This window comes from Bufo bufo, chromosome 3 (assembly GCF_905171765.1).
Source record: "Bufo bufo chromosome 3, aBufBuf1.1, whole genome shotgun sequence".
Classification (NCBI taxonomy): Eukaryota; Metazoa; Chordata; class Amphibia; order Anura; family Bufonidae; genus Bufo; species Bufo bufo.
In genome coordinates this window covers 318,706,933-318,716,436 of record NC_053391.1, presented here as the reverse complement: position 1 = coordinate 318,716,436, position 9,504 = coordinate 318,706,933, and positions in this window count along the sequence as shown.

The following is a 9,504-nucleotide window of genomic DNA, read 5'->3' as shown; positions in this document are numbered from 1 at the left end:
GGCGGGCCAGTCCATAGCATCAATGCCTTCGTCTTGCAGGAACTGCTGACACACTTCAGCCACATTGTCTTGCATTAGGAGGAACCCAGGGCCAACCGCACCAGCATATGGTCTCACAAGGGGTCTGAGGATCTCATCTCGTACCTAATGGCAGTCAGGCTACCTCTGGCGAGCACATGGAGGGCTGTGCGGCCCTCCAAAGAAATGCCACCCCACACCATTACTGACCCAATGCCAAACCGGTCATGCTGGAGGATGTTGCAGGCAGCAGAACGTTCTCCACTGCGTCTCCAGACTCTGTCACGTCTGTCACATGTGCTCAGTGTGAACCTGCTTTCATCTGTGAAGAGCACAGGGCGCCAGTGCCAAATTTGCCAATCTTGGTGTTCTCTGGCAAATGCCAAACGTCCTGCACGGTGTTGGGCTGTAAGCACAACCCGCACCTGTGGACGTCGGGCCCTCATATCACCCTCATGGAGTCTGTTTCTGACCGTTTGAGCAGACACATGCACATTTGTGGCCTGCTGGAGGTCATTTTGCAGGACTCTGGCAGTGCTCCTCCTGTTCCTCCTTGCACAAAGGCAGAGGTAGCGGTCCTGCTGCTGGGTTGTTGCCCTCCTACGGCCTCCTCCACGTCTCCTAATGTACTGGTCTGTCTCCTGGTAGCGCCTCCATGCTCTGGACACTACGCTGACAGACACAGCAAACCTTCTTGCCACAGCTCGCATTGATGTGCCATCCTGGATAAGCTGCACTACCTGAGCCCCTTGTGTGGGTTGTAGACTCCGTCTCATGCTACCACTAGAGTGAAAGCACCGCCAGCATTCAAAAGTGACCAAAACATCAGCCAGGAAGCATAGGAACTGAGAAGTGGTCTGTGGTCACCACCTGCAGAACCACTCCTTTATTGGGGTGTCTTGCTAATTGCCTATAATTTTCACCTGTTGTCTATCCCATTTGCACAACAGCATGTGAAATTGATTGTCACTCAGTGTTGCTTCCACAAGTGGACAGTTTGATTTCACAGAAGTGTGATTGACTTGGAGTTACATTGTGTTGTTTAAGTGTTCCCTTTATTTTTTTGAGCAGTGTATTTTGTGATACACTATGGTATTTCTGACCTTGCCTACTTGTGTTCTCCCTGCTTACTTGTGTTACCGCGTTTTCTGTCAATCCGGACCCGCCTACAGCATGGGGGCCACTTTAGGCTCACAGTATGCCCTTGGCGATTGATGGCCACCATAGAGGTACAGCTTCTAGGCAGGTATTTTGTGTTGCTCTGTGATATTTGCTTCTGCTGAGGCAGTATTTTGTGCTGCACTCTAGGATTTGGTTCTGCTGGGACATTATTTTGTGCTGCACTATGGTATTTCTGATCTTGTCTACTTGTGTTGGCCCTGCCTTCTGTCAATTTGGACCTGCCGACAGCATGGGGTCCACTTTTAGTTTTTTCTAGGGCCACTATAGGTTCACAGTCTTCTTCTGGTTCTATATAGCTTCTTTATTCCATGGCCATGGTGAAGGTTCAGGTCTCTTCCCCACCATGGATGTTTTCATAGTTATTGGTGACCCCCCCACCATCTACCTATCCTACATTATATCCTGATATCAGCTATGTTCTGATAAAGGGTACACCTGCAGCAAGCTTTCTGGTATTCTATTCCGGCAGAGGGGCTGAATATCAGAATTGCTGTATCTGGCATTGCCAGACTCAGCTGGATCCTATTCACTATAATGCAGCAATTATTTGTCCAACAAAAAACCGACAGATGCTGTCCGCATCTTTTGCAGCCCCATTGAAGAGAATGGGTCCGCATCCGAGCTGCCAAAACTGCGGCTCGGATGCGGACCAAAACAACGGCCGTGTGCATGAGGCCTAAAGAAGGTGGAAACTTAGACAGTCCGTGTAGACCTGCACCAGATTTGACTCTGACTATACCAATTATTGGTTGGCTTACTTTGAGAGAGATTTTTATGCCAGAATTGTGGCACAATTTAGTGCGTTCTTAGGACCTGTCCCTTTCCCTATAAGCCACACCCCCTTTCTGCTAAGTCTCTCCAATGTGTTAAACATGTCGTAAAAAAGTGTAGAAACCCTAGAGTTACTGATATGTGCTACATTTTAGAGAATGTTTTGGCACAGATAAAATATGCAAATACATTTACTAATGTATCAGAAGGTTTTTCTCACATTTTTGTAAAATGTGTTTTCCCTTTATTGGGACCACAGCTGCAGCTGTATGTCTGCAAAATTTGTATTAAGTGGGTCAAGCACATGCTCAGCGATAACTCCAAACAAGTCCTCTCCACATGGCATTTAAAGGGGTTGTCTCATCTCAGACATTGGTGGCATATTGCTAGGATATACCACCAATGTCAGACAGGTGCAGGTCTCACCTCTGGGAGAATGCACCTAGCAATTTCCGGCAGTACCATAGTGGTGAATGAAGAGGTGGCTGTGCATATGAGGTGAGCTCTCCATTTGCCACTATGGGAGTTTTGGCTATTTTCAGAACATCCATAGAATGAATAGAAAGCATGCCGCACATGAGCAGTGCACTCTCCCACGCTTCGGGGGCCCTGTTCTGGAGATAGGTGTGGATTCCACCTATGGGACAAGTCAGATTTATGATCGGCCCTTTAAGACTGTAATAAATGTGGTTTGATGGTAGCAGTTTATCCGTCAGTAAGCAGCTTTACAAAAGTCACACATCTTTACGAAAAAGTCGCATGTTCTATTAAAAAGTCTCATAAGATAAGCATGGTCCTCACTGGAGTGAAATTGCGCATTTTTTTGCGACTTTTTAAATAGTCCCAATAGTAAATCTGTCTAGAGATTCATTTACATAAGAAAACACGCCCACTTTCAGAAAACTGGCGAGCATAGTGCAGAGCAGAAAAAAGTCGCAAAATTGTGCGCAGTTTTAGCGTTTGTGCATTTTTTTCCAACTTTTTCACTCCATTATTCTGACTTGAGCTAATGATAAATCTGGCCTAATGGGATTTATGAAACTGTCTTTGTTGACCATAGCAACCAACCACAGCCCAGCTTACATTTCAAATTCTTTGCTGTTCTAGCCAGTTTCATAAGTCTGATCTATAGCGGGTTTGGCTGACCATCTGTGTATGGGGCCTCCTCACTGTTCACCAATGGCTGAAGTCAGGGGAAATAAGGGTCAGACATTGTGGATTTCAGTGGTCACATGTCCCCAAAAAGCACATGACCCATGGAGACAAGTCACTGCTGAGGGGAGGTGAGTGAATGGCTACAGCAGTGTATGTGACCAGAGATGGGATGTCACACTTCCAGTCTGCCGGGGACAGGAGCCTCAGAACTTGAACAGAGCAGCATTAAACAGGAGTGTGCCTTTTTCTTTCATTTGCCCACTTTCAGGGTTATAACTAAAATTGGTTAGGAGGTGGACAACCCCTTTAAATGAAATGTGTCACCCCCCCAAAAAATTAGCTGCCAGTTAAAACCAGACAGCAACACACATTCTTATCCGTTTTTATTTTCTGATAAAAAAAATCTGTTATTATATTTCCGGAATATGATTATGGGGGCTGCCATCTTGTCTGAGATGTTCTTAACAGCATTTGGAAAGCACTTATAAAAGCCACATGGGCCATAGACACAATGGACAGAAGAGCACTCTATTGACTTCTATGGGAGAGTTTTCTCCGCATGCTCTGTGACCTGTGCAGGGGTCAATGTACAAGGAAAGAATAGATAAGCTGTGACAATCACCTATTGTGAATGGTGGATCCTATGTTATGTATACACAGAAGTGTGCAGGATTAGTATGACAGATAAGCAGGTAACTTCTGTACAGACCAAGAAGTGGCCCTCATTAGTGGCCAGGGCGAAAACCGCAGTTTTAGGGTTTTTCTTTAAATACAGATATTGACATGGAAAATTAAAAATATCCCCCAACTTCTTTAAAAATATGCGATTTAAAACAATAGGTAATTTATGACACATTCCCTTTAAGTCTAAATATACTACTCCTAGATATGAAAACTGGAACAAGTAAAGCTGAGTTCACACTTCAGTTATTTTTTTATTTAAATTTTTTATTCAGATCAGGCATCAGAAAGATAACAAGATGTAAGGAAAAACATACAAATGATTGTCGGATAAAGATACATGGCATGTACAATTTAGAGATGCAAGACAAAAAATATTGCAGTTTAGACAAGATATTGCCTAGATCCCTTTTTTGTTTTTTTATACCTCAACCCCACCTCCCCATCCCCACAAGAAAAGAGAGTTAAGATCCGGAACACCGTGGTAATAATGGTCTTTTACTAGAATATTAATAGGAAGTCTTTGATAGTAGGAGAGACAATTAAGCCTGTCTATTTAGTTGCATATTAGTGTAATACCCAGATCCCCATTCCGCTGCCCTTGAAACCCCCTCCCCAAATAACAAATTTAACAAATAGCACCACAGATAGTCCAAATATTTCGGATCACACTAACAGGTTGCCCAGTCTGCCGTCCAAGTGTGCTTTCATATACCAGGTAGTATCCACAAATGGTTTCATAACCTCTTGTATCTCATATGTGGTGAGTGCTCAATAAATGGTCTCCATTTACGAATAAAGGTCTGTGTGGCTCTTTCCTTACTACGTTCCGCATCCAGTCTATATAAGTACTTTCATAGTGCCAATGACCTCATCTAGTGTGGGCACCTGGGGCTTTAGCCATTTTCTCAATATGCATTTCTTTGCCGCAAGCAGCAGGACGTGTGGCCCTTTGGTGCCCACTATGGGTGAGTCAGCCTCCTCCTGGTCCCTGGGGATGAATTGGAACACGCATTGTTGGGGTACATCTTTGACTTCAACCCCCCAGATATCTTTGACGTATATGTACAAACTTGCTCCCAAAATAGTCTCAAGTTAGCACATCCCCACATCCCATGCAAGAGATCAGCTTTGTACATGTCACACTTGGGGCAATGTCTCAGATAGTGCGCCGGCGCGTTGTCATAAGACAAATTGTAGGCATAAGTTGCCCTATGAATTATTCTAAACTGGCTTTCTCTCCAATGTTCACTACTGATGGCAGCCCTTATTTTATCCATCCCTTCTCGTATTTTAAAAGGTAAGTTTATCATCAGCTAACTGTTTCTCCCATTCTCTAAAGACCGTCTGCACAACCCCCTCCAACTTGGTATTCATCAGTTTTCTATATAAAACAGAGATAGAATCCATATTATTCGCCTGGCCCATCAGACCTGCAAATCTAGTTATGGCCGCCTCCGTGCCCAGTGATTTTGATTGGGCTGCGCAGAATGTCTTCACCTGTAAATATTGCAGGTATTGACGTAAGGGTATAGAGTATTTGGTCTGTACATCTTCCCAGGACAGTAACTTCAGTCTGTTAGTGTCCAATAAGTTTCCTAGAGTCACCACACCTTTTTGACGCCATTCCTGGAACATTTTATTAGTTCTCCCCTGAGGGAAAGACGGGAGGAACCATAGCGGCATATAGGCTGAGATGTAAATTGGAAGCCGATATAACTTCCTGACATGTTTCCACGTAGCTATCGTGTCCCCGAGTATGGAGGCATGTTTAGCTATCTCTGGGAGCAATGAAATTTTCGTATGCAATAGAGCGTGTAGATCAAGGGGCGCTACTAGTTCCTGCTCCAGTCCCCTATCAGAATAATTAGATGTTCCCCACACCCAGTCTCGAATATATCGAAAGAGCGCTGCCAAATTGTAGCCCCAAATGTCAGGTAATTGCAGGCCCCCCTCCCACTTCAGAAGGCAAAGTTTTTTGTACGCAATACGGGGCCTCTTTTTCTTCCACAAAAGCTGTCTGTAACTTATGGATGTCCGTATGTTTCAATAGAAGCGGTACCGTCTGTAGTGGATATAAGAGCCTAGCAAAACTGGTCATTTTAATGAGGTTCGCCCTCCCTAATAATGTCAACGGGAGTTCCTGCCATCTCTGCAGTCCCCGAACAATTTGTGTTATCAACGGGTCATAATTTAACCTATACATCATAGCCGGACGTTTGCCGATTTTAATTCCCAAGTACTTTATATAGTCACGCGCCACCGTAATCAAGTCACAGTCGTGTCTCATTCCCGGTCCACCTCCTATGTGCAACAGCTGGCATTTGGCCACATTAATCCTATAGCCCATGAATGTCCGCACTCAGGGAGTCTAACACTTTTGACAGGTCCTTGGCAGGGTCTTTTAGGAACAACAACATATCGTCCGCAAAGAATGTCAATTTAATTTCCTTAGTCCCCACCTTTATTCCCTCATAAACCCCTGATCCAAGTAAGTGCAGTGCCAGTGTTTCCAGTGCTATGTTGAACAAAAGCAGGGAAAGCGGGCACCCCTGTCTCGTTCCCTTCTGGAGTTGGAACGGGGTCGATTAAAAACCCGGAAGGCAGATCCTTGCCTGTGGGGCGGTATAAATTGCCTGGACAAACGCCCTAAAAGGGCCCTGGATCCCCATCCTATCTAGTACCAGACCTAACCATTGCCAATTAACGTTGTCGAAAGCCTTTTGGCATCCAAAGCCAAAAGAGCCTCCCCTCCAGCCTCGTCCATCTGCCGCCTCCTGAGGAGCCAATCCTGGACCGCCAAGACTGTTTGAATATTGATTGTTGCTGAACAGCCTTTCACAAATCCAACTTCGTGTGGACCAATCAATTTGGGCATGATATTTGCTAGCCTATTCGCCATTATCTTCGAAGGCATCACGGTCTGGGTTTGGATGATAGAATTAAACAACCGTAGTAGGCTAGGCACCACCTCTGAACCCAGCGATTTATAAAATTCCGCCGGGAATCCATCAGGCCCCGGGGCCTTCCCATTGTGTAAGGATTTTATGACCAATAAGATTTCCTGCTCCGTAATAGGAGCATTTAACGTTAACAGGTCAGGCTCGGCAACAGACGGCAGAGAGACTGAATCTAAGAAAGTAGTCCCCTCCTGAATGTCATAAGGGTCCTGAGCATACAGTTGTTCATAGTAATCCCTAAAAATCTCCAATGTGACTTTCGGGTCACTGCTTAGCGCTCCATTCACTGTCTGAAGTCTGGGGGGTGGTAATTGGGGCCTCTTTCCCTGCGCAAGCCTGGCCAGTAATCTACCGGACTTATTTCCAAATTTAAAGAAATAGGCTGAAGAGTGATCTGCATGGATCCTCTCCAGTTTTTCTGCATAGTGATCATAGTTATGTTTAGCCGTTACCCAATAAGATTTCCTGCTCCGTAATAGGAGCATTTAACGTTAACAGGTCAGGCTCGGCAACAGACGGCAGAGAGACTGAATCTAAGAAAGTAGTCCCCTCCTGAATGTCATAAGGGTCCTGAGCATACAGTTGTTCATAGTAATCCCTAAAAATCTCCAATGTGACTTTCGGGTCACTGCTTAGCGCTCCATTCACTGTCTGAAGTCTGGGGGGTGGTAATTGGGGCCTCTTTCCCTGCGCAAGCCTGGCCAGTAATCTACCGGACTTATTTCCAAATTTAAAGAAATAGGCTGAAGAGTGATCTGCATGGATCCTCTCCAGTTTTTCTGCATAGTGATCATAGTTATGTTTAGCCGTTACCCATTTTGTTTTTTGGTCCTCTGTGGGGTTCTGCTGGAATGCATTATAGAGTGTCCTTAAGTTATTTGTAGCTTCTAAGAACTTGGAGCGCGTTTCTTTTTTTAGAGTCGTGGTATAGGAAATGATATTTCCCCGTAGTACGGCCTTAGCTGTGTCCCAGAACAGGGACGGATTATCTTGGTGCTGTCCATTTGTGTCCTTATATTCCCACCACCATCCCAGTAGTTTAGATTGGAAAGTTTCATCCGTGGCCAAATACCCCGACAAACGCCATAAGAAATCCTGGACTCTCGGGCCATCTTTTCTCAGTCGCAATATCACCGGCGAATGGTTGGAGATTACCATCTCCCCTACCTCCACCTCTCGCACCTTGGCAGTCAATAGACTGGATCCCAAGAAATAGTCTATCCGGGACAAGGCACATTGCGAGTGAGAGAAGTGCGTATATTCCCGTTCCATGGGATTGAAGTGACGCCAGATGTGTCAATTTAGTGGTTTCTAGCATGGTAGGGAGCATTGGCGATGCCTCCAACCTAGCCACCCTATCAGTCCTGGTTCGTTTTCTGTCCTCAGAGACCGAATGCATTGTATTAAAATCTCCTCCCACCAGCACTAAGTTGTTGGTATCCTGCAAGATGAGCCTTTCTAGATTTCCAAAGAAAGGACCCGCCTGCGCATTTGGGGCGTACACATTGTAAATTGACATCTTCCCTGCAGGGGTCTCTATGGTCAGGATAACCAACCTCCCACTTTCATCCGTGTCTGTCGTCAGTACTTTATATTGCAGCTTTTTATGCAACAGTATAAGCACACCGGCCTTTTTCCCGTCAGACGGGGACCCTATCACTTCTCCCACCCATAACTTTTGCATTCTCACAAAATCAGTTGCCCCAAGATGCGTTTCCTGTAATAAAGCAATGTCTGCATGCAATTTTTTTAAATGACATAAGACCATCAGCCTCTTATGAGGAGAGCGCAGACCTTTAACATTCCAAGTAACGATTTTGACCATTGTGGTAATATTATATTAATCCCTCACTCAAGTTTTCATTTAGACTATCTGTAGCGCTATGAGGCAAACTCCCTCCCTCCCCAACCTAAAGCGAGAAAAAAAAAAAAAACCCTAACCACCGGAGGCAACTACGAACTTATAAATTCCTGACTTCACCTTTTTTTCGTATACAAAGAGACTTCGCTATCTCTTATCCTCCCTCGCTCAAACTCTGCAGTAGTGATACAACATCTACCCGCTCTCCAGGAGAGACCTGTGCCCAGTACAAAAGGGGTCCCCCTTTTAACCTCATCATTCCCCGGCTGAATACATGAACAGGCAATATAAATAAGGTTCCAAGTCCGTCATCAGGTTGCGGTTCAGCAGATAACCGGCCCATGAGAGCCATGGAAATCAACTGTAACATGAATGAACGTTAGATATAACATAAGAGAGAACTCACAACCGTAACCATTTTTACACATGGACTTGCTTGGTCCCGGAGCAAGTGTCCCACACTTCAGTCTCTCTCGTAGCGTCGATCATCAAAGGCTTGATTCAGTCGTCGACGTGGCGAACGGGCCCTTGGGAAGCTGGTATATTTCGTTGCGCTGACAGTAGCCTCCTGCATGCTGAGAGTGTGTCAGACGATCGCTCAGCATCCCTGTCCAGTATTGATAGGTCCATACTATTCACGGCATCTTCTGGCTTTTCAAAGACCTCCGATGAGCCATCCTCTTTGAAAACTTTCAAAATCGCTGGGTATAGTAGTGCAAATTTTCGCTTCTTCCTCACAAGGGCTGAGCATATTTCTGAGAATGCCCTCCTCCGTCACGATACCTCGGCACTATAGTCACCAAACAAAAGTACCTTGTAGCCTCTTACATCCACTGTTTTTTCTTAAAATGCCCCAAAATATCAGCCTTCTCAGCA